Here is a 20,489-nt window from a genome sequence, read left to right as displayed (position 1 = left end):
TAGAACATTTTTTGAGACAGTAAACTATGATAATGGAAAGACTACAGGTTTTAGAACCAGAAATATCTGGGTTCAAAATACTAATTATTTTATTTATTAACAGTCATTTATAGGACACCACATACTAGGCACTGTTTTAAGTGTATTACAAATATTAACACATTATATTAACTCATTTAATCCTCATAATAACCTCATGAGGTAAATATTGGTAGGACCCTCACTTTACACATTAGATGAAGAAACCAAGATCCACAGTGACTACATAACTTGACAAAGCTCAAACAGCTAGTTAAGTGACAGAGCCATAATTTGAAACCAAGTAGTCTGGAGACAGAGTTTTTGCCCCTAGGTCAATAATTTGGTCTCTAGGAGTCTCAGATTCATCTGTAAAACTAAATTAAAGCAGTTAATTATCAAGTTAAAATGTGATAATTCTTGCAAAGCAGCCAGTCTAGGACTCAGAACATAGTGGACACTATTTCTATCCTTCCTTTCCCCTGGTGAGCAACCAGAGGCCTATGGTAATTGCGAGATGCTATGTTTGGTCCTAAGTGATGATGTCATGAATTTACAAGAAGGTTCTAGTACAATCCAGAGAATATAAATGTATATGAATATGCATTAATGCACATATTGAGAAAGAATTTGCTACTATTAAATTATAAACTCAGTGGGACATATTCATAAAGAATACAGTAGTATAAAAATTGTTCTTATAATTTCACCATTTCCCAATGCCAAAACAATACTAGAGAAATATGTATAAATAGATCTAGACCAAGTAAAAGCCTAACTGTACCGTTACCTGTAGCCAACGTTTTCACTAGAAATGCAAAGATGAAAAGTATCTCTGAATTTTGCTGTCTGTATTCACTAGACGCTCCAACAAAGCTCCTCTTAGCCATCACCCCCTTCCAAAAGTAAATCCTAACACTGAATGAATCTGAATCTTCTTTTAGGAAACCATTAACACCCTATACTTGTCCCAGTCATTGTAGCATCCTCTCCTGTATTCCACATAGACATGTGATAGGTAAAATAATCATCTGAGACAATACTACAAAGGATTGTGGCCGGGGGAGTTGGGCTCCTACAGCTAGCAAAATACACTGAGGCTGTTATAAGATTTAAAGGGACCAAAACAGATATAAAAATGATCATTATTTTAGAGGCAATACTGCAGAAAACCAAAACTGTTTCCAGCAGGCAAATATAAGATGGAAAGCTCCCTCTCAGAAACTAATCTATCTCCACTTTGGGAGGCAGAAACCTTACTGTCTGTGAGAGCTTTGGCAAGTTACTTAACTCCTCCATCCCTCAGGTTTACCCATACCTCACAGGGTTGTTACGAAGATCAAAAGAATGAACACATGTAATACACTCAGGACAGTGCCCAGCACATTAAGAATGTTACTGAAGCCGGGTGTGGTGCCTCACGCCTGTAATCCCAGCACTTTGGGAGGCCGAGGCGGCCGGATCACGAGGTCAGAAAATCGAGACCATCCTGGCTAACACGGTGAAACCCTGTCTCTACTAAAAATACAAAAAATTAGCCGTGCGTGGTGGCAAGTGCCTGTAGTCCCAGCTACTCAGGAGGCTGAGGCAGGAGAATGGCATAAACCCGGGAGGCGGAGCTTGCAGTGAGCCCAGATCGAGCCACTGCACTCCAGCCTGGGCTACACAGCAAGACTCTGTCTCAAAAAAATAAATAAAATAAAATAAAATAAAATAAAATGTTATTGATTATTATACACTACCATCATTATTGTCATCATCTACCAGAAACTAGTTCATTTCAGTCTCACATACTTCCATAGGTTCATCATTTTCCAATATTGCTGATGGCAGCACTTCTTAAAGCTCATTTTATTTTGTAACCCACTTATTCTCTAAACAACATTTTTCTAGTCAATAATTTAAAATTGCTCTTTTCCAACTAAATGCAACATAATCTTGAGGTAATTTCAGCTAAGCCATTCGCAGTATTTGCCAATCCCTCACACTAAGAGAAAATTTATCAAAAATACTTCACGTGCTCCAACATAGAAATGAAAGACATATGTTGGTCATTTAATCTTGATTTTTTGCCCAATTTTCTGCATCTTTTGATTGCCAGCATGTCAGTTCACCAATCAATAAATTAAATTTTGATAAATTTTCATGTTACTTTTTTCCCTCTATCTTAGGTAAAGTTTTATCATAAGACTTAACGGCTCAAATCATAGCAATGAAAAATCAGATGAATACACACAGCCTATCTCATTTATCTGGGTGATAAAATTAAGTTCAAAATAATGTATGCATTATGAAAGTTACTTTACAACATACCTATTAAATAAGATGGTCTCCTTACTTACTGATTCTTTTCTTTCTTAAAAGAATCATTAAGCAAAGAACCTAAAACAGTAACCCAAATAAAACACAAAGATAGTCTGCTGTGATGAAAGCTCAGAATACTAACCTGAAAAACAAGAACTAAGGGTCTTCCTACTAACTAGGTATAGGTTATTAGATAAATCACTTCACATCTTTGGATTCTGGTTTTCTTATCTGTAAAATGAGAAGGTAGATTAAATTAGCTCCAATTTTCCTTCCTGCTCTAAAAGTCTACGATTCTACAAGGTACTATTTTAAATAAAGTTTAGAATTTGAAATTTTCTCATTTCTGTGATGAAAAGTAGATTTTGCTTATTACCTAATGCCCTCACTAGATGGTGCTATTGGCACAGTTATCTCAGGTTACTTGAGGAAACTAGCAGGCCGTGTTTCCCAAATGGGCCACTTAACAGGCTTTGGGGATTACTCCCAGTGACTGCTTTCCAAGCCACCATAGGATATTTATTATCCCCACTCCCCTCCCATTAAACATCAATAATTCCCCCCACTTCCCCAATAACTGTGACAATCAGAAACAATCATACACAATGTCATCCAAGAAAGCTACCCCATCCCAGTTCAGAACCACCAAAAGAAACTCAGTTTTCCAAACTTAAGAAACTGTTATGAAAAAATTAAAACTGACAGTTTTGTTGCTTGTGAAATTTTTAAAAAGTCATTTCCATAATGACTGTAAAGTGTCAAAAGTTCTTTACAGTGACAAATGAATATTCATATCCCAAAAAATCAAATACTTAACAGGACATCTTTTGTCAGCTGATGACTGAACAGCTTGCTATTCTATGCTTAATTCACATGTTGGTCCTACCAGTCATTACTAATTCTATATTAATCATTCTGATAATTTATATAATGATAAATGCCTTCCAAATGAAAAATTAAAAGAACGCCTATAAAAATGTAAATATGCACAATAAAATCACTCATAGCCAAGAGCAGAGGAGCAGCAGAGAACCCCAGGGAAAGTAGGCTGCCTACTTTGAAAGAGGCTTCATGAGTAACATCATTTTTGTGAATTTTGCATATTGAAATCTCATAAATCCAATGGGACTGCACATGACCAATAGAACCATCTCTCAGAAATAGTTCCCACTAACCAAGCTCACAAGATTGACATAAAATCAGAATGCAAACTTCTTAATTTACAGAGATAACTACAGCTGCCCAAACCAGCAAGAGCACAAGCATCTATGTCCTTGGGTCAGCATTTTCTCTCCCTTTTAGGCATGTTACACAGGAAGCCAGGCTATAATCAAAAGGTTGCCTAGGAAGGAGAGAATGAGGAAAAGGAGGATTATGTTGACGTGATTTGAATGCTACAATGGCAAGAAGTCAAGGGAGCCTGATGCATCAGGGTCCAAAAAAAAGATACAAGCCACAAAGAAGAATCAAGTTCAGGAGGCGGTTCCAAGATGGCCAAATAGGAACAGCTCCAGTCTACAGCTCCCAGGGCAAGCTACGCAGAAGATGGGTGATTTCTGCATTTCCAACTGAGGTACCAGGTTCATCTCACTGGGGCTTGTTGGACAGTGGGTGCAGGACAGTGGGTGCAGCACACTGAGCATAAGCCGAAGCAGGCGAGGCATCGCCTCACCCAGGAAGCGCAAGGGGTCAGTCAGGGAATTCCCTTTCCTAGCCAAGCGAAACTGTGACAGACTGCACCTGGAAACTCGGATCATTCCCACCCTAATACTGCGTTTTTGCAAGGGTCTTAGCAAAGGGCATACCAGGAGATTATATCCTGCGTCTGGCTCAGAGGGTCCCACACCCACAGAGCCTGGCTCATTGCTAGCACAGCAGTCTGACATCAAACTGCAAGGCAGCAGCCAGGCTGGGGGAGGGGCACCTGCCATTGCTGAGGCTTGAGTAGGTAAACAAAGCAGCTGGGAAGCTCCAACTGGGTGGAGCCCACCACAGCTCAAGGAGGCCTGCCTGCCTCTGTAGACTCCACCTCTGGGGGAAGGGCATAGCCAAACAAAAGACAGCAGAAACCTCTGCAGACTTAAATGTCTCTGTCTGACAGCTTTTAAGAGAGTAGTGGTTCTCCCAGAACGGAGTTTGAGATCTGAGAACGGACAGACTGCCTCCTGAAGAGGGTCCCTGACCCCCAAGTAGCCTAACTGGGAGGTACCCACCAGTAGGGGCAGACTGACACCTCACACGGGCAGGTACCCCTCTGAGACGAAACTTTCAGAGGAATAATCAGGCAGCGACATTTGCTGTTCAGCAATATTTGCTGTTCTGCAGCCTCTGCTGCTGATACCCAGGCAAACAGGGTCTGGAGTGGACCTCCAACAAACTCCAACAGACCTGCAGCTGAGGGTCCTGACTGTTAGAAGGAAATCTAACAAAGAGAAAGGACATCCACACCAAAACCCCATCTGTATGTCAACATCATCAAAGACCAAAGGTAGATAAAACCGCAAAGATGGGGAAAAAACAGAGCAGAAAAGCTGAAAATTCTAAAAATCAGAGCGCCTCTCCCCCTCCAAAGGAACGCAGCTCCTTGCCAGCAACGGAACAAAGCTGAACGGAGAATGACTTTGACAAGTTGAGAGAAGAAGGCTTCAGACGATCAAACTTCTTCAAACTCAAGGATGAAGTTCAAAACCATCGCAAAGAAGCTAAAAACCTTGAATAAAGATTAGATGAATGGCTAACTAGAAGAACCAATGTAGAGAAGTCCTTAAATGACCTGATGGAGCTGAAAACCATGGCACGAGAACTACGTGACAAATGCACAAGCTTCAGTAGCCGATTCGATCAATGGGAAGAAAGGGTATCAGTGATTGAAGATGAAATGAATGAAATGAAGCGAGAAGAGAAGTTTAGAGAAAAAAGAGTAAAAAGAAACGAACAAAGCCTCCAAGAAATATGGGACTATGTGAAAACACCAAATCTACATCTGATTGGTGTACCTGAAAGTGACAGGGAGAATGGAACCAAGTTGAAAAACACTCTGCAGGATATTATCCTGGAGAACTTCCCCAACCTAGCAAGGCAGGCCAACATTCAAATTCAGGAAACACAGAGAACACCACAAAGATACTCCTCGAGAAGAGCAATTCCAAGACACATAATTGTCAGATTCACCAAAGTTGAAATGAAGGAAAAAATGTTAAGGGCAGCCAGAGAGAAAGGTTGCATTACCCACAAAGGGAAGTCCATCAGACTAACAGCAGATCTCTCGGCAGAAACTCTACCAGCCAGAAGAGAGTGGGGGCCAACATTCAACATTCTTAAAGAAAAGAATTTCAACACAGAATTTCATGTCCAGCCAAACTAAGCTTCATAAGTGAAGGAGAAATAAAATCCTTTACAGACAAGCAAATGCTGAGAGATTTTTGTCACCATAAAGCCTGCCCTATAAGAGCTCCTGAAGGAAGCACTAAACATGGAAAGGAACGACTGGTACCAGTCACTGCAAAAACATGCCAAACTGTAAAGACCATTGATGCTAGGAAGAAACTGCATCAACTAACAAGCAAAATAACCAGCTAACATCATAATGACAGGATCAAATTCACACGTAACAATATTAACCTTAAATATAAATGGGCTAAATGCTCCAATTAAAAGACACAGACTGGGAAATTGGATAAAGAGTCAAGACCCATCAGTGTGCTGTATTCAGGAGACCCATCTCACATGCAGAGACACACATAGGCTCAAAATAAAGGGATGGAGGAAGATCTACCAAGCAAATGGAAAACAAAAAATGGCAGGGGTTGCAATCCTAGTCTCTGATAAAATAGACTTTAAACCAACAAAGATCAAAAGAGACAAAGAAGGCCATTACATAATGGTAAACGGATCATTTCAACAAGAAGAGCTAACTATCCTAAATATATATGCACCCAATACAGGAACACCCAGATTCCTGAAGCAAATCCTTAGAGACCTACAAAGAGACTTAGACTCCCACACAATAATAATGGGAGACTTTAACACCCCACTGTCAACATTAGAGAGATCAATAAGACAGAAAGTTAATAAGGATATCCAGGAATTGAACTCAGCTCTGCACCAAGCAGACCTAACAGACATCTACGGAACTCTCCACCCCAAATCAACAGAATATACATTATTCTCAGCACCACATCACACTTATTCCAAAATTGACCACATAGTTAGAAGTAAAGCACTCCTCAGAAAATGGAAAAGAACAGAAATTATAACAAACTGTCTCTCAGACCACAGTGCAATCAAAGTAGAACTCAGGATTAAGAAACTCAATCAAAACTGCTCAACTACTTGGAAACTGAACAACCTGCTCCTGAATGACTAATGGGTACATAACGAAATGAAGGCAGAAATAAAGATGTTCTTTGAAACCAATGAGAACAAAGACACAACATACCAGAATCTCTGGGACACATTTAAGGCAGCATGTAGAGGGAAATTTATAGCATTAAATACCCACAAGAGAAAGGAGGAAAGATCTAAAATTGACACCTTAACATCACAATTGAAAGCACTGGAGAAGCAAGAGCAAACACATTCAAAAGCTAACAGAAGGCAAGAAATAACTAAGAACAGAGCAGAACTGAAGGAGATAGAGACACAAAAAACCCTTCAAAAAAAATCAATGAATCCAGGAGCTGGTTTTTTGAAAAGATCAACAAAACTGATAGACCACTAGCAAGACCAATAAAGAAGAAAAGAGAGAAGAATCAAATAGATGTAGCAAAAAAATGATAAAGGGGATATCACCACTGATCCCACAGAAATACAAACTGCCATCAGAGAATACTATAAACACCTCTATGCAAATAAACTAGAAAATCTAGAAAAAATGGATAAATTCCTGGACACATACACCCTCCCAAGACTAAACCAGGAAGAAGTTGAATCTCTGAATAGACCAATGACAGGCTCTGAAATTGAGGCAACAATTCATAGCTCACCAACCAAAAAAAGTCCAGGACCAGATGGATTCACAGCCAAATTCAACCAGAGGTACAAAGAGGAGCTGGTACCATTCCTTCTGAAACTATTCCAATCAATAGAAAAAGAGGGAATCCTCCCTAACTCATTTTACGAGGCCAACATCATCCTGATACCAAAGCCTGGCAGAGACACAACAAAAAAAGACAATTTTAGACCAATATCCCTGATGAACATTGATGCAAAAATCCTCAATAAAATACTGGCAAACCAAATCCGGCAGCACATCAAAAAGCTTATCCACCATGATCAAGTGGGCTTCATCCCTGGGATGCAAGGCTGGTTCAACATATGCAAATCAATAAACATAATCCAGCATATAAACAGAACCAAAGACAAAAACCACATGATTATCTCAAGAGACACAGAAAAGGCCTTTGACAAAATTCAACAGCCCTTCATGCTAAAAACTCACAATAAATTAGGTATTGATGGGACATATCTCAAAATCATAAGAGCTATTTATGACAAACTCACAGATAAAATCATACTGAATGGGCAAAAACTGGAAGCATTCTCTTTGAAAACTGGCACAAGACAGGGATGCCCTCTCTCACCACTCCTATTCAACATAGTGTTGCAAGTTCTGGCCAGGGCAATCAGGCAGAAGAAAGAAATAAAGGGTATTCAATTAGGAAAAGAGGATGTCAAATTGTCCCTGTTTGCAGATGACATGACTGTATATCTAGAAAACCCCATTGTCTCAAACCAAAATCTCCTTAAGCTGATAAGCAACTTCAGCAAAGTCTCAGGATATAAAATCAATGTGCAAAAATCACAAGCATTCTTATACACCAATAACAGACAAACAGAGGGCCAAATCATGAGTGAACTCCCATTCACAATTGCTTCAAAGAGAATAAAATACCTGGGAATTCAACTTACAAGGGATGTGAAGGACCTCTTCAAGGAGAATTACAAACCACTGCTCAATGAAATAAAAGAGGACACAAACAAATGGAAGAACATACCATGCTCATGGATAGGAAGAATCAATGTCGTGAAAAGGGCCATACTGCCCAAGGTACTTTATAGATTCAGTGCCATCGCCATCAAGCTACCAATGACTCTTCACTGAATTGGAAAAAACTACTTTAAAGTTCATATGGAACCAAAAGACAGCCCGCATTGCCAAGACAGTCCTAAGCCAAAAGAACAAAGCTGGAGGCATCATGCTACCTGACTTAAAACTATATTACAAGGGTACAGTAACCAAAACAGCATGGTACTGGTACCAAAACAGAGATATAGACCAATGGAACAGAACAGAGCTCTCAGAAATAATACCACACATCTACAACCATCTGATCTTTGACAAACCTGACAAAAACAAGAAATGGGGAAAGGATTCCCTATTTAATAAATGGTGCTGGGAACACTGGCTAGCCATAAGTAGAAAGCTGAAACTGGATCCCTTCCTTACACCTTATACAAAAATTAATTCAAGAGGGATTAAATACTTAAATGTTAGACCTAAAGCCATAAAAAATCCTAGAAGAAAACCTAGGCAATACCATTCAGGACATAGGCATGGGTAAGGACTTCATGTCTAAAACACCAAAAGCAATGGCAACAAAAGCCAAAATTGACAAATGGGATCTAATTAAACTCAAGAGCTTCTGCACAGCAAAATAAACTATCATCAGAGTGAACAGGCAACCTACAGAATGGGAGAAAATGTTTTGCAATCTACTCATCTGACAAAGGGCTAATATCCAGAATCTACAAAGAACTTAAACAAATTTACATGAAAAAAACAAACAACCCCATCAAAAAGTGGGCAAAGGATATGAACAGACACTTCTCAAAAGAAGACATTTATGCAGCCAAGAGACACATGAAAAAATGCTCATCATCACTGGCCATCAGAGAAATGCAAATCAAAACCACAATGAGATACCATCTCACACCAGTTAGAATGGCGATCATTAAAAAGTCAGGAAACAACAGGTGCTGCAGAGGATGTGGAGAAATAGGAACACTTTTACACTGTTGGTGGGACTGTAAACTAGTTCAATCATTGTGGAAGACAGTGTGGCAATTCCTCAAGGATCTAGAACTAGAAATACCATTTGACCCAGCCATCCCATTACTGGGTATATACCCAAAGGATTATAAATCATGCTGCTATAAACAGGATTATAAACACAAGCACACTTATGTTTACAGTGGCACTATTCACAACAGTAAATACTTGGAACCAACCCAAATGTCCATCAATGGTAGACTAGATTAAGAAAATGTGGCACATACACACCATGGAATACTACGCAGCCATAAAAAAGGATGAGTTAACGTACTTTGTAGGGACATGGATAAAGCTGGAAACCATCATTGTCAGCAAACTATCGCAAGGACAAAAAACCAAACACCGCATGTTCTCACTTACAGATGGGAATTAAATAGTGAGAACACTTGGACACAGGAAGGGGAACATCACAAAACGGGGCCTGTCGTGGGGCTGGGGAAGGGGGGAGGGATAGCATTAGGAGATATACCTAATGTAAATGATGAGTTTTGGGTGCAGCACACCAACATGGCACATGTATACATATGTAACAAACCTGCACGTTGTGCACATGTACCCTAGAACTTAAAGTATAACAGTATTAAAAAAAAAAAAAAAGAATCAAGTCCAGGATACCCAAAATAACCCTTTGATGGAAGTACTATTATTATTCTCACTATTCAGACTATAAAACAGATTTGAATAGGTTAAGTGATTTGCTACAGTCATGTGGAGGAGACAAGAGCTCAAACACACATCTGGACTACTGAACCCAAAGTCCTGACCCCTATGCTACACAAGGTGTAAAATCCTTAAAATTACTAATAAAGAAGTTTCTGCCTACCCTTCAGTTTTATCTGTTGCCATTGGTGCTCCTGAACTCTGCTGACATGTTAACGATAATAAATTTTCAATTCCTGGAATAAGCCATTGTTTCTCTTGCCTTTGAAGACACCATGCCAAACATTACACCTATCAATATCATCAGGATAATTACTATTTATCTTTTGGATCTCCATTTTAACTATTTCTTTCTCAGTCTAATCCCAAGACTAAGTTTTCCTGATCCCTCAAGTTACATCTCTGCTATATTCTCCCACAGAATGAATGTTTCCTGTATCTCCAATTCATAATACTTCAAACTTTGTTAAAATTATTAAATTACTGTCTCTTGAATTCTAATGTCCATGAAGATATTATATGTCCCCATAATCTGGAAATTAATTACATTCAATTAATAAATGAAAATCATCATAATGGATCAGAGAAGAGCTAGCACCTAGGTCTGTAAGATCAAACTGTCTTTTGATTGTATTAACGTTAAATGTCAATCCGAAGTGGGGGACTGGTCAGGTGAGAAAGGGAAGTCTGGAGGAAAATTCTGGTCAATGTCTTCTTAAAGTCTTATCTGAAGAAAGTGAGTATCAGGACAGGCACAGTGGCTCATGCCTGTAATCCCAGCACTTCGGGAGGCCAAGGAGGGTGAATAATCTGAGGTCAGGAGTTCGAGACCAGCCTGACCAACATGGAGAAACCCCATCTCAACTAAAAGTACAAAATTTGCCAGGCATATGCCTGTAATCCCAGCTACTCAGGAGGCTGACACAGCCACAGAATGAAAGAAAATATTTGCAACACCCCTGTCTGGCAAAGAACTTGCACCTAGCACGTATATGAAAAACTCTTACAACTCAAGAATAAGAACACAAACTTCTTTGCCCAATTTGAAAATGGGAAATATATCTGAGAAGATAATTCACAAAGGAATATAAATGAAGCGCCAACAGACACATAAAAATGTTCCACATTACATAAATAATTATAAATAAGAAATGCAAATATATATATTTATTGGGAAAAGGGAGACCAGAAGAAAAAACACGTGTAGGGAGAAAGTAAGAATTTAATATTGAACATACTGGGTTTGAGACAATGTATTTGTGAAATAAAGAGGAGATAGCAGACAGTCATTTTAAGATAAATGATTTATCCACATCCTCTCTAGCACCTGTTGTTTCCTGACCTTTTTTTTTTTTGAGACAGAGTCTCACTCAGTCGTCCAGGCTGGAGTGCAGTGGCACAATCTCGGCTCACTGCAAGCTCTGCCTCCCGGGTTCACGTCATTCTCCTGCCTCAGCCTCCCGAGTAGCTGGGACTACAGGCGCCTGCCACTACACCCGGCTAATTTTTTTTTTTTGTATTTTTAGTAGAGACGGGGTTTCACCGTGTTGGCCAGGATGGTCTCAATCTCCTGACCTCGTGATCCGCCCGTCTTGGCCTCCCAAAGTGCTGGAATTACAGGCGTGAGCCACTGCGCCCAGCCTGTTTCCTGACTTTTTAATTATCGCCATTCTAACTGGTGTGAGATGGTATCTCATTGTGGTTTTGATTTGCATTTCTCTGATGGCCAGTGTTGATGAGCATTTTTTCATGTGTCTGTTGGCTGTATGAATGTCTTCTTTTGAGAAGAGTCTCTTCGTATCCTTTGCCCACTTTTTGATGGGGTTGTTTCATTTTTTTCTTGTAAATTTGTTTAAGTTCTTTGTAGATTCTGGATATTAGCCCTTTATCGGATGGGTAGATTATAAAAATTTTCTCCCATTCTGTAGGTTGCCTCTTTTATTTCACTGAGCAGTGGTTTGTAGTTCTCCTTGAAGAGGTACTTCGCATCCCTTGTAAGCTGGATTCCTAGGTATTTTATTCTCTTTGTAGCAATTGTGAATGGGAGTTCACTCATGATTTGGCCCTATTTGTCTGTTATTGGTGTATAGGAACGCTTTTACACTTTTGGTGGGACTGTAAACTAGTTCAACCATGTGGAAGACAGTGTGGAAATTCCTCAAGGATCTAGAACTAGAAATACCATTTGACCCAGCCATCCCATTACTGGGTATATACCCAAAGGATTATATATCTTGCTGCTATAAACAGGATTATAAACACATGCACACTTATGTTTATAGTGGCACTATTCACAATAGCAAAGACTTGGAACCAACCCAAATGTCCATCAATGATAGACTGGATTAAGAAAATGTGGCACATATACACATGGATTACTATGTAGCCATAAAAAAGGATGAGTTAATGTCCTTTGTAGGGACATGGATGAAGCTGGAAACTATCATTCTCAGCAAACTATCACAAGGACAGAAAACCAAACACCACATGTTCTCACTCATAGGTGGGAAATGAACAATGAGAACACATGGACACAGGAAGGGGAACGTCACACACTGGGGCCTGCTGTGGGGTGCCGGGGGGGAGGGATAGCATTAGGAGATATACCTAATATAAATGATGAGTTAATGGGTGCAGTGCACCAACATGGCACATGTACACATATGTAACAAACATGCACATTGTGTACATGTACCCTAGAACTTAAAGTATAATAATTTTAAAAATAAGAAAATTTTTTTAAAAAGACGAATGACTAAAAGACAGAAGCTCTAAGAATTTTAATTGTATTAAGTGTATGAGATAGGTCCAAGTACTGTTCCTATCCTACAGATGACAAAAGTTGAGGCACAAAAACAATAAATAACTTGATCATAATCACACAGCTAGTACTCTCTCTGGCAAAGCAGATTCTCAAACTTAGGCAGTATAGTTCCAGAGTTAATGCATTATATCTACACTTATCGCTCGCTTCTTCGGCAACTGGTTGATTACCCCACACTACAGAGATCCCAGATTTAGTATTTGACATCCAAGAAAGAAAGGTTGAGGTACAAGGGTCATAACAGAGAATTTTTAAAAGTCTCCACAATTAATGGGAAAACCCTACTCCCTTTTCCACTGCCAATCCTCAAACAATGACAAGCTAGTTTTTTTGCTTGTTTTTTATTTTTTATTTTTGTGGGCACTTGCTAGGTTATATATTTATGGGTTACATGAGATATTCTGATACAGGCATGAAATGTATAGTAATCACATCAGGGTAAATGGGGTATATCCAACAGCCAGTTTTTACAGGATTCATCTGCAGACACTTGAATGACCACAGAGAAAAGGCCGATATATATTCTATGGGAAGGTTCCCCAAAGAAAGAGCTAGATCGCTATCCTATCATCTTACAGTAGAGCTCATCATCCCAGCCTATGCAAACTCAGCTCAGGCTCTGAATGAGTGAAGAGATCTGCTATGCTCTAAGTGACCACTTAGCACAGAGAATCCCTCTGATGGAAAAAAAACATATCATTCAAAGCCAAGAGAACTGTTTATATGAAATATCCAGCATTCAATCAAAAATAAGCAACCATGCCAAGAAACAAGACCAAAGGCAAAAACAGACAACAGAAATGGACCCAAAGATAATACAGATATTAGAGTTAACATGAATTTTTTAAAAAAAATGATTAACATATTCAAGAAAATATAAACAAAGAAACATATGACAAAATGGATAATTTCACCAAAGAATTGAAATGTATAAAAGAGAATTAAAGGGATATTCTAGAATGAAAAGACAAAGTAACTGAAATTTAAAACTCAATACGAGTTTAATGTAGAACAAATACAGCTAAAAACAAGATTAATGAACTTCAAGATAGGTAGTAGAAAACATACATTCTGATACATGGACAGACAGAGGTTAAGTGATTAGCCTATTGCATGTTCTCACTCATAAGTGGGAGCTAAACATTGACTACACATGGACACAAGATGGGAACAACAGATACTGGGGACTACTAGAGGGAGGAGGGTAGGAAGGGAGCAAGGGTTGAAAAACCACCTTTTGGGTACTATGCTCACTACCTCAGGGACAGGATCATTTGTACACCAAACCTTAGCAACGTGCAATTTACCCATGTAACACACCTGCACATGTACCCTGGAACTTAAAAGTTGAAAAAAATAAAAAAAGAGCAAGTCACAGAATGAAAGAAAATATTTGCAAGACACATATCTGACAAAGAACTTGGACCTGGCATGTATATGAAAAACTCCTACAACTCAAGAGTAAGAACATAAACTTCTTTGTCCAATTTGAAAATGGGAAAAAAATATCTGAGAAGATAATTCACAAAGGAATATAAATGAAGCGCCAATAGGCATATAAAAATGTTCCACATTATATAAATAATTATAAATAAGAAACGCAAATTAAACAAATAGACTAACTTTTCCCCAAAAAGGGCAAAGATAAAACCAACAGCAATGTTCTGTTTACAAGAGCTACACACGTAAGAACACAGGAAGTCTGAAAATAAGAGAATATTAAAGATTTACCATGCAAGCACTAACTGAAAGCAAGCTGAAATAACAATACTAAAAGGAAAAAGTGAACATCAGGCAAGAAGTATTACTAAAGACAGAGTGATTTTATTGTGAGAAAAGGATCAATCCACTAGGAAAATCTAACAATCTAACAAGTATGTATACCAAAGATATTTTAAGATGTACAAGGCAAAAATTAATAGCACTGAAAGGAAGAAAAGAAAAATCTACAATCATAATGAAATATTACCAAACATCTCCTGATAACTAAAAAAAAAAAAGGAAAACAAAATCAGCAAGAATATAGAAGATCTGAAACAACAAAATGAACAAACTTGGCAAAACTGACATTCACAGAACACTGCACCCACAACGGCAGGATCCACTTTTAAGTGCACATCATTTTAACAAAATTGATCACACCCTGAGCCACAAGGCAAGACCCAACAATTTTCAAAGGATTCCAATCATTCAGTGTATTATTCAATCAGAGTGTAACTAAGCTAGAAGTTGAACACAAAAGGTAACGTTAAAAATCATCAAATGTTCAAAAACTAAGCAATATACTTCTAATTAACCCATGAGTCAAAGAAGAAACCACAGTGAAAACAAGAATACATTTTAAACTGACGAAAAAATAACATATCAACCCTTGCAACATAACAAGTAAAGATGCTCTCAGAGGAAAATGTATGGCCTTAAATGTACGTAATAGGGGAAAAAAAGAGTTTAAAATAAATGATGGTAGTATTCATCTTAAGTTAGGGAAAGAATCGCATATGAAACCCAAAAAATGAATGCAGAATAAAATAATGAACACACAAGAAAAAACATGGTAACTAACATAACAGAAAACAAATATAATAGAGAAAATAAGCAAACCCAAAAGATGGTTTTGAAAAGATTGATGAAAGTGATAAAATCTGGCAAAAAAAGACAAGACACAGATTACCAATATTAACAAAGGGGACATTTAAAAGATGTCTGTAAAATACAAGTATCCTTCAGACATTAAAATATAATAAGAGTATATTAAAACAACTTTATGCCAATCATTTTGAAAATTTAAACAAAAATTCCTAGAAAAACTACAAAAACTGAAACAACAGAAAAATCTGAATAGTTCTATATCTATTAAAGAGACCGAATCCATAATTAAAGACAAACTCATAAATAAATCTTTAGGCCTATATGGCTTTACCCAGGAATTCTCCAAACATTTAAAAACTAAATATAGCTAATCTTACAAAAACTCTTCTGGAGAAGAGAAAATGAAGAACACTTCCCTGACCAATTTTATGAGGCCAGCATAACTTTCATTCTAAAACCTGATAGGACATTACAAGAAAAGAAAATTCTAGGCGACTATCTCCTTTGAACATAGAGATAAACATTCTAAACTAAGCATTAAACTAATTCTAGCAATATATTATGGGATAATTGACAAAATGGATTTCCCCAAAATAGCAGCTTAACTTTTTAAAAAATTAATGTAATTTTCCACATTAACAGATTAAAGGAGAAAAATCATATAATCATCTCAATACAGGCAGAAAATGCAAGGGGAGGAAGAGTATCAGGAAGAATAGCTAACGGATCCTGGGCTTAACACCTATGTGATGAGTTGATCTGTGCAGCAAACCACTGTGATACATGTTTATCAATGCTACAAACCTGCACATCTGCACAGGTACCCCGGAACTTAAAAGTTGAAGAAAAAATGCAGAAAACGCATTTGATAAAATTTAATATACATACATAATTTTTTTAAATCTTAGGATATTAGAAATGGAAGAGAAACTCTTTCATTTGATAAAAAGCTTACTACAAATATCATAATGGTGAAATACTGAATGCTTTCTTGCCCCTAAGATCAGGAAGATACAAAGTTGCCCATCACCAACTTTGTACTAAAGTTTTTGGCTATTGCAATAAAGCAAAAATTAAAAAGTACATTTGACCCTTGAACACCACGGAGGTTAAGGGCACTGACCCCTCTGTGCAGTCAAAAATCCACATATAACATTTGACTCCCCCAAAACCTAACTACTAATAGCCTACTGTTGACCTTGCCAGTAACACAGTAAATTAACATGTTTTGTATGTTGTATTATACACTGTATTCTTACAATAAAGCTACAGAAAGGAAAATGTTATTAAGAAAACCATAAAGAAGAGAAAATATGTTTACTATTCATTAAGTGGAAGTGGATCATCATAAATGTCTCCATCCTTGTCTTCACACTGAATAGACTGAGAAGGAAGAGGAGAGTTGGTCTTGCAGTTCCAGGGGTGGCAGCGGCAGAACGGGAGACAGGAGAGGCAGGCAGAATCCGTGTAACTTAATGGAAATACTTTGTAATTTCCGTCATAAAATAAGTCAAAAGTAGTCTTGAATAATCAGAATCCTTCTGCTAGATTGTCTAATGTCAATTTGTTTTCTGGCACTACTATGTCTTTTCTACCTGGCACCATTTTGGAAGCACTCATTTCCATCAAGTCATCCTCTGTTAATTCCTCTGACAAGGTGTTTCTTTTAGCTCTTGAATTTCTCTAAGATCCATATCTTGAAACCCTTCACTCCCCACCTTTTTTGCCATATCCACTATCTTTTCATCATTTTCTTGACTGACTCTGTGTGGTCACGCACAACATCTGGACAGTCTGCTTCATCAACAATTTACTATTTCAGGCTTGATGGCTTTTTCTATAACAATGATGGAATCTTCAGTGGTGTAATCCTTACAGACTTTCATGATGTTCTGTGGGGGTTCTCTTCCATAGCAGTAACAACCTTTCCCTAAAGTACCCTGCTGTAATGAGGCTTAAAGGTCCTTATGGCCCTCTGATCTGAGACTCAACTAGAAATGCTGTGTTTGGGGGCAAGTAGACCACTTGGATGCCTTCAGTGTTGAACTCATGGGGTTCTAGGTGGCCAGAGGAATTGAGAATGTAAAAAGAACTGGCAGTCCTTACTGGCAAGATACTTCTTAACTTTAGGAACAAAGCATGGATGGAACCAATCCAGAAAAAGCGTTCTCATTGTGTAGCAGGCCTTTTTGCTATACAACCAAAAGACTGGCAGTTGGTATTTTTTCCTTAGAGGCTCAGGGGTTACCAGCTTTATAGATAAGGAAAGTACTTAGAAATCCAACTCCATTTCCGCAGAATAGTAGAGTTAGCATATTCCTTCTGCCTTAAATCTTGATGCTCACTTCTCTTCCTTACTAATAAATGTCCTTTACGGCATTATCTTTTTTCCAAAATAGCACAGTTTTACCTGCATTAAAAACCGGTCCCGGCAGTTGTTCTTTCTCCTCAATGATTTTCTTAAAGCATCTGGGAACGCATCTGCTGCCTCTTGGTCAGCAGAAGCTGCTCCTCCTGTTATCTTGACATTTTTAAGCCAAATCTCTAAAACTATCAAACCATCCTTTGCTGGCATTAAATTCTCCAGCTTTAGATCTTTCATCTTCCTTTTAAGTTGTAATATAATGACTTTGTGCTTTTTCTTGAATCATATTACAGTCTATAGATATGCCTTTCTTATGGCAATCCTGCACTCACATAAAGGGTGCATCTTCTATACAAGATGAAAGTCTTTTGCAAAAAGTGCAAGGTTTTCATGCTTGCTGGTATAGTTGCACCTATGGCTTCACAAATTTTCTTTTCCTTTTTTCAATGGTCCTTATTCTGGATTCATTTATTTTGAAATGGCAGGCAACCACAGCTACAGACCTCAATCTACAGTATATATCAAGCAACTCAACTTTTTATTGTAATATCATGAGTTTACTTCTTGGGAACATTTCCAGTATCACTAGCAGCAACTCATACGGGTTTCATGGTATTATTCAAGGTGTTTATAGTATTGTACGAAACACAATGAAAAATATGCAAGAACTGCAAGAGACCATTTATTAAGATACTCAATTTACTGGAAAGAAAGCTGCTCACATGGAGATGATTAGTGTCTAATGGTGTTTTAAGCAGATATTCACAACATTTGAGATCACTGCAATAGCAACAGGAAGTAAATACAAAACTATAAGAGTAGTACAATAGGTATCACAGTTAATTCTATGCAGTTATGATTTAATACTGCATCTTTACATTTGTTTACATTTCTCTCAACTGCAAATGGCACCATGTATGGTCTGTGTAGGCACACGTTTTGATAAATTTTCATAAAAGATTTGTATTTTATGGTAGCAAATTATAACACAGACTAATATCTACATGTATTTTATGCATTTGTGACATATCTTTTTCTTAATTTTTTTCAGTATTTCTAGGCTACGTGGTTCATCTGAGTTTTTCCAAACTGTTGCACATTTCCAAAAAACTTTCCAATACATCTATTGAAAAAAATCCTGCGTATAAGTGGATCTACACAGCTCAAAAACATGCTGTTCAAGAGTCAACTGTATACAGATTGGAAGGGAAGAAATAAAGGTTGTTGGGTACAAGGCCAATTATAAAAATCAATTGGATTTTTATATACAAGCAATTTACTTTAAAAATGACACTATTTATCATGACATCAAACACTTAGCAATAAATCTAACAAAAGATGTGTAATTCCTACATTCAAAAAAATTTCAAAACACCAAGAAAAATTAAACATCAAAACAAATGGGAAAATATATTCATAGACGTGAAGAATCAATACTATAGACACTAGTCAAGTGTCCCCAAATTAATGTAGAAATGCAATATAATTCCAGTCAAAACCCCATGTGTTTTTCTATGTATGTATAGTTTAATAAGCTGTTTCTAAAATGTATATAGAAATGCAAAGGTCCAAGGATAGTCAAATCAATTCTGCAGAAAAACAGTGGAGGACAGAAGCTTCAGGTATCAACACTTACTACAAAGTTACAGTGATAATATGATATTGGCGGAAACATAAACAGGCCAATGGAACAGAATAGTGTGTCTAGAAAGAGACCTCATATATACACCCACCTTTATGACAAAGAGACACAGAAGTCTGGTGAAAAAAAGATGACTTTTTTCAATAAACAGTGCCGAGTCTATTAGTTATCCATATGGGAAAAAAAAAAAAGATGTTGCCCTCCTCCGCATAATATATATTTTAAAAATAGTAAAGTTCCTTAGAAATAAAGCAGGAATAACTTACTGAGATAAACAAAGATTTCCTAACCAGAACACAGAACACACTTAACATATAGGGAAAATTTGACAGACTGTAGTACATTAAAATTAGGAAATTCTTGATACAGCCAATCTGTAGCCCCCTTATTTGGGAACTTATTAGTGTATGCAGTCTGATAATTCACTTAACCATATTTATTTAACATTCAAAGAACTGATTTTGCTTTTGTGAAGGAGTAATACCTTGATTTACAAAATTAAATCCATAAAACTTATGAGGTTCAAATAAAATGATTATAGTTTTAACAACTACCAGAAACATAACAAAGGATCAAATACAATTTGAATTTAATATGTGAAGTGGCATTGTTTTCACTCATTTTTTAAAATGCAGTTTTACTTCTAATCTTAAATGCTACTAATAACACTCAGTTATCACAGGTGATTGAAAATAGCTGCCAGGTGCCCTGTTAAGTAGACAGGAACAAAGTCAACTTAAATAAAAGTAAAGGCCCAGAGCTGCTCTCTATGGCTAGCAAAAAATAAAAAATAAAAAGCCATCTGCTACAACAAAAATAATCTAAATGTCTGTTTGTCTACTGTTTATTTAAATGGTGGAAAATCAGTTTGCTTAGCCAAGATCATAGCTACAACAGGATTAACCTGTCTTCAAGTGGGGGAAACAACTACCTATCATCCTGTTTACTCAAAAAGCCTCCTTACATCAGAGAGGAAAGGGGTAAAATATTGGAGTACTGGAGTAAAATAAAGATAGCATTAGCTTTCCAGAGG

General features: G+C 37.5%; 1 protein-coding gene across 11 annotated transcripts in view; it reads right to left on the bottom strand.

Moving 5' to 3' along the window:
• Nucleotides 1-20,489, bottom strand: part of OMA1 (OMA1 zinc metallopeptidase) — a 163,814-nt gene that overhangs the window by 122,799 nt on the left and 20,526 nt on the right. The gene's annotated exons all lie outside the window — the stretch shown is intronic.

Source organism: Macaca mulatta, chromosome 1, assembly GCF_049350105.2.
Source record: "Macaca mulatta isolate MMU2019108-1 chromosome 1, T2T-MMU8v2.0, whole genome shotgun sequence".
NCBI lineage: Eukaryota > Metazoa > Chordata > Mammalia > Primates > Cercopithecidae > Macaca > Macaca mulatta.
This window is presented reverse-complemented; position numbering and strand designations above follow the sequence as displayed.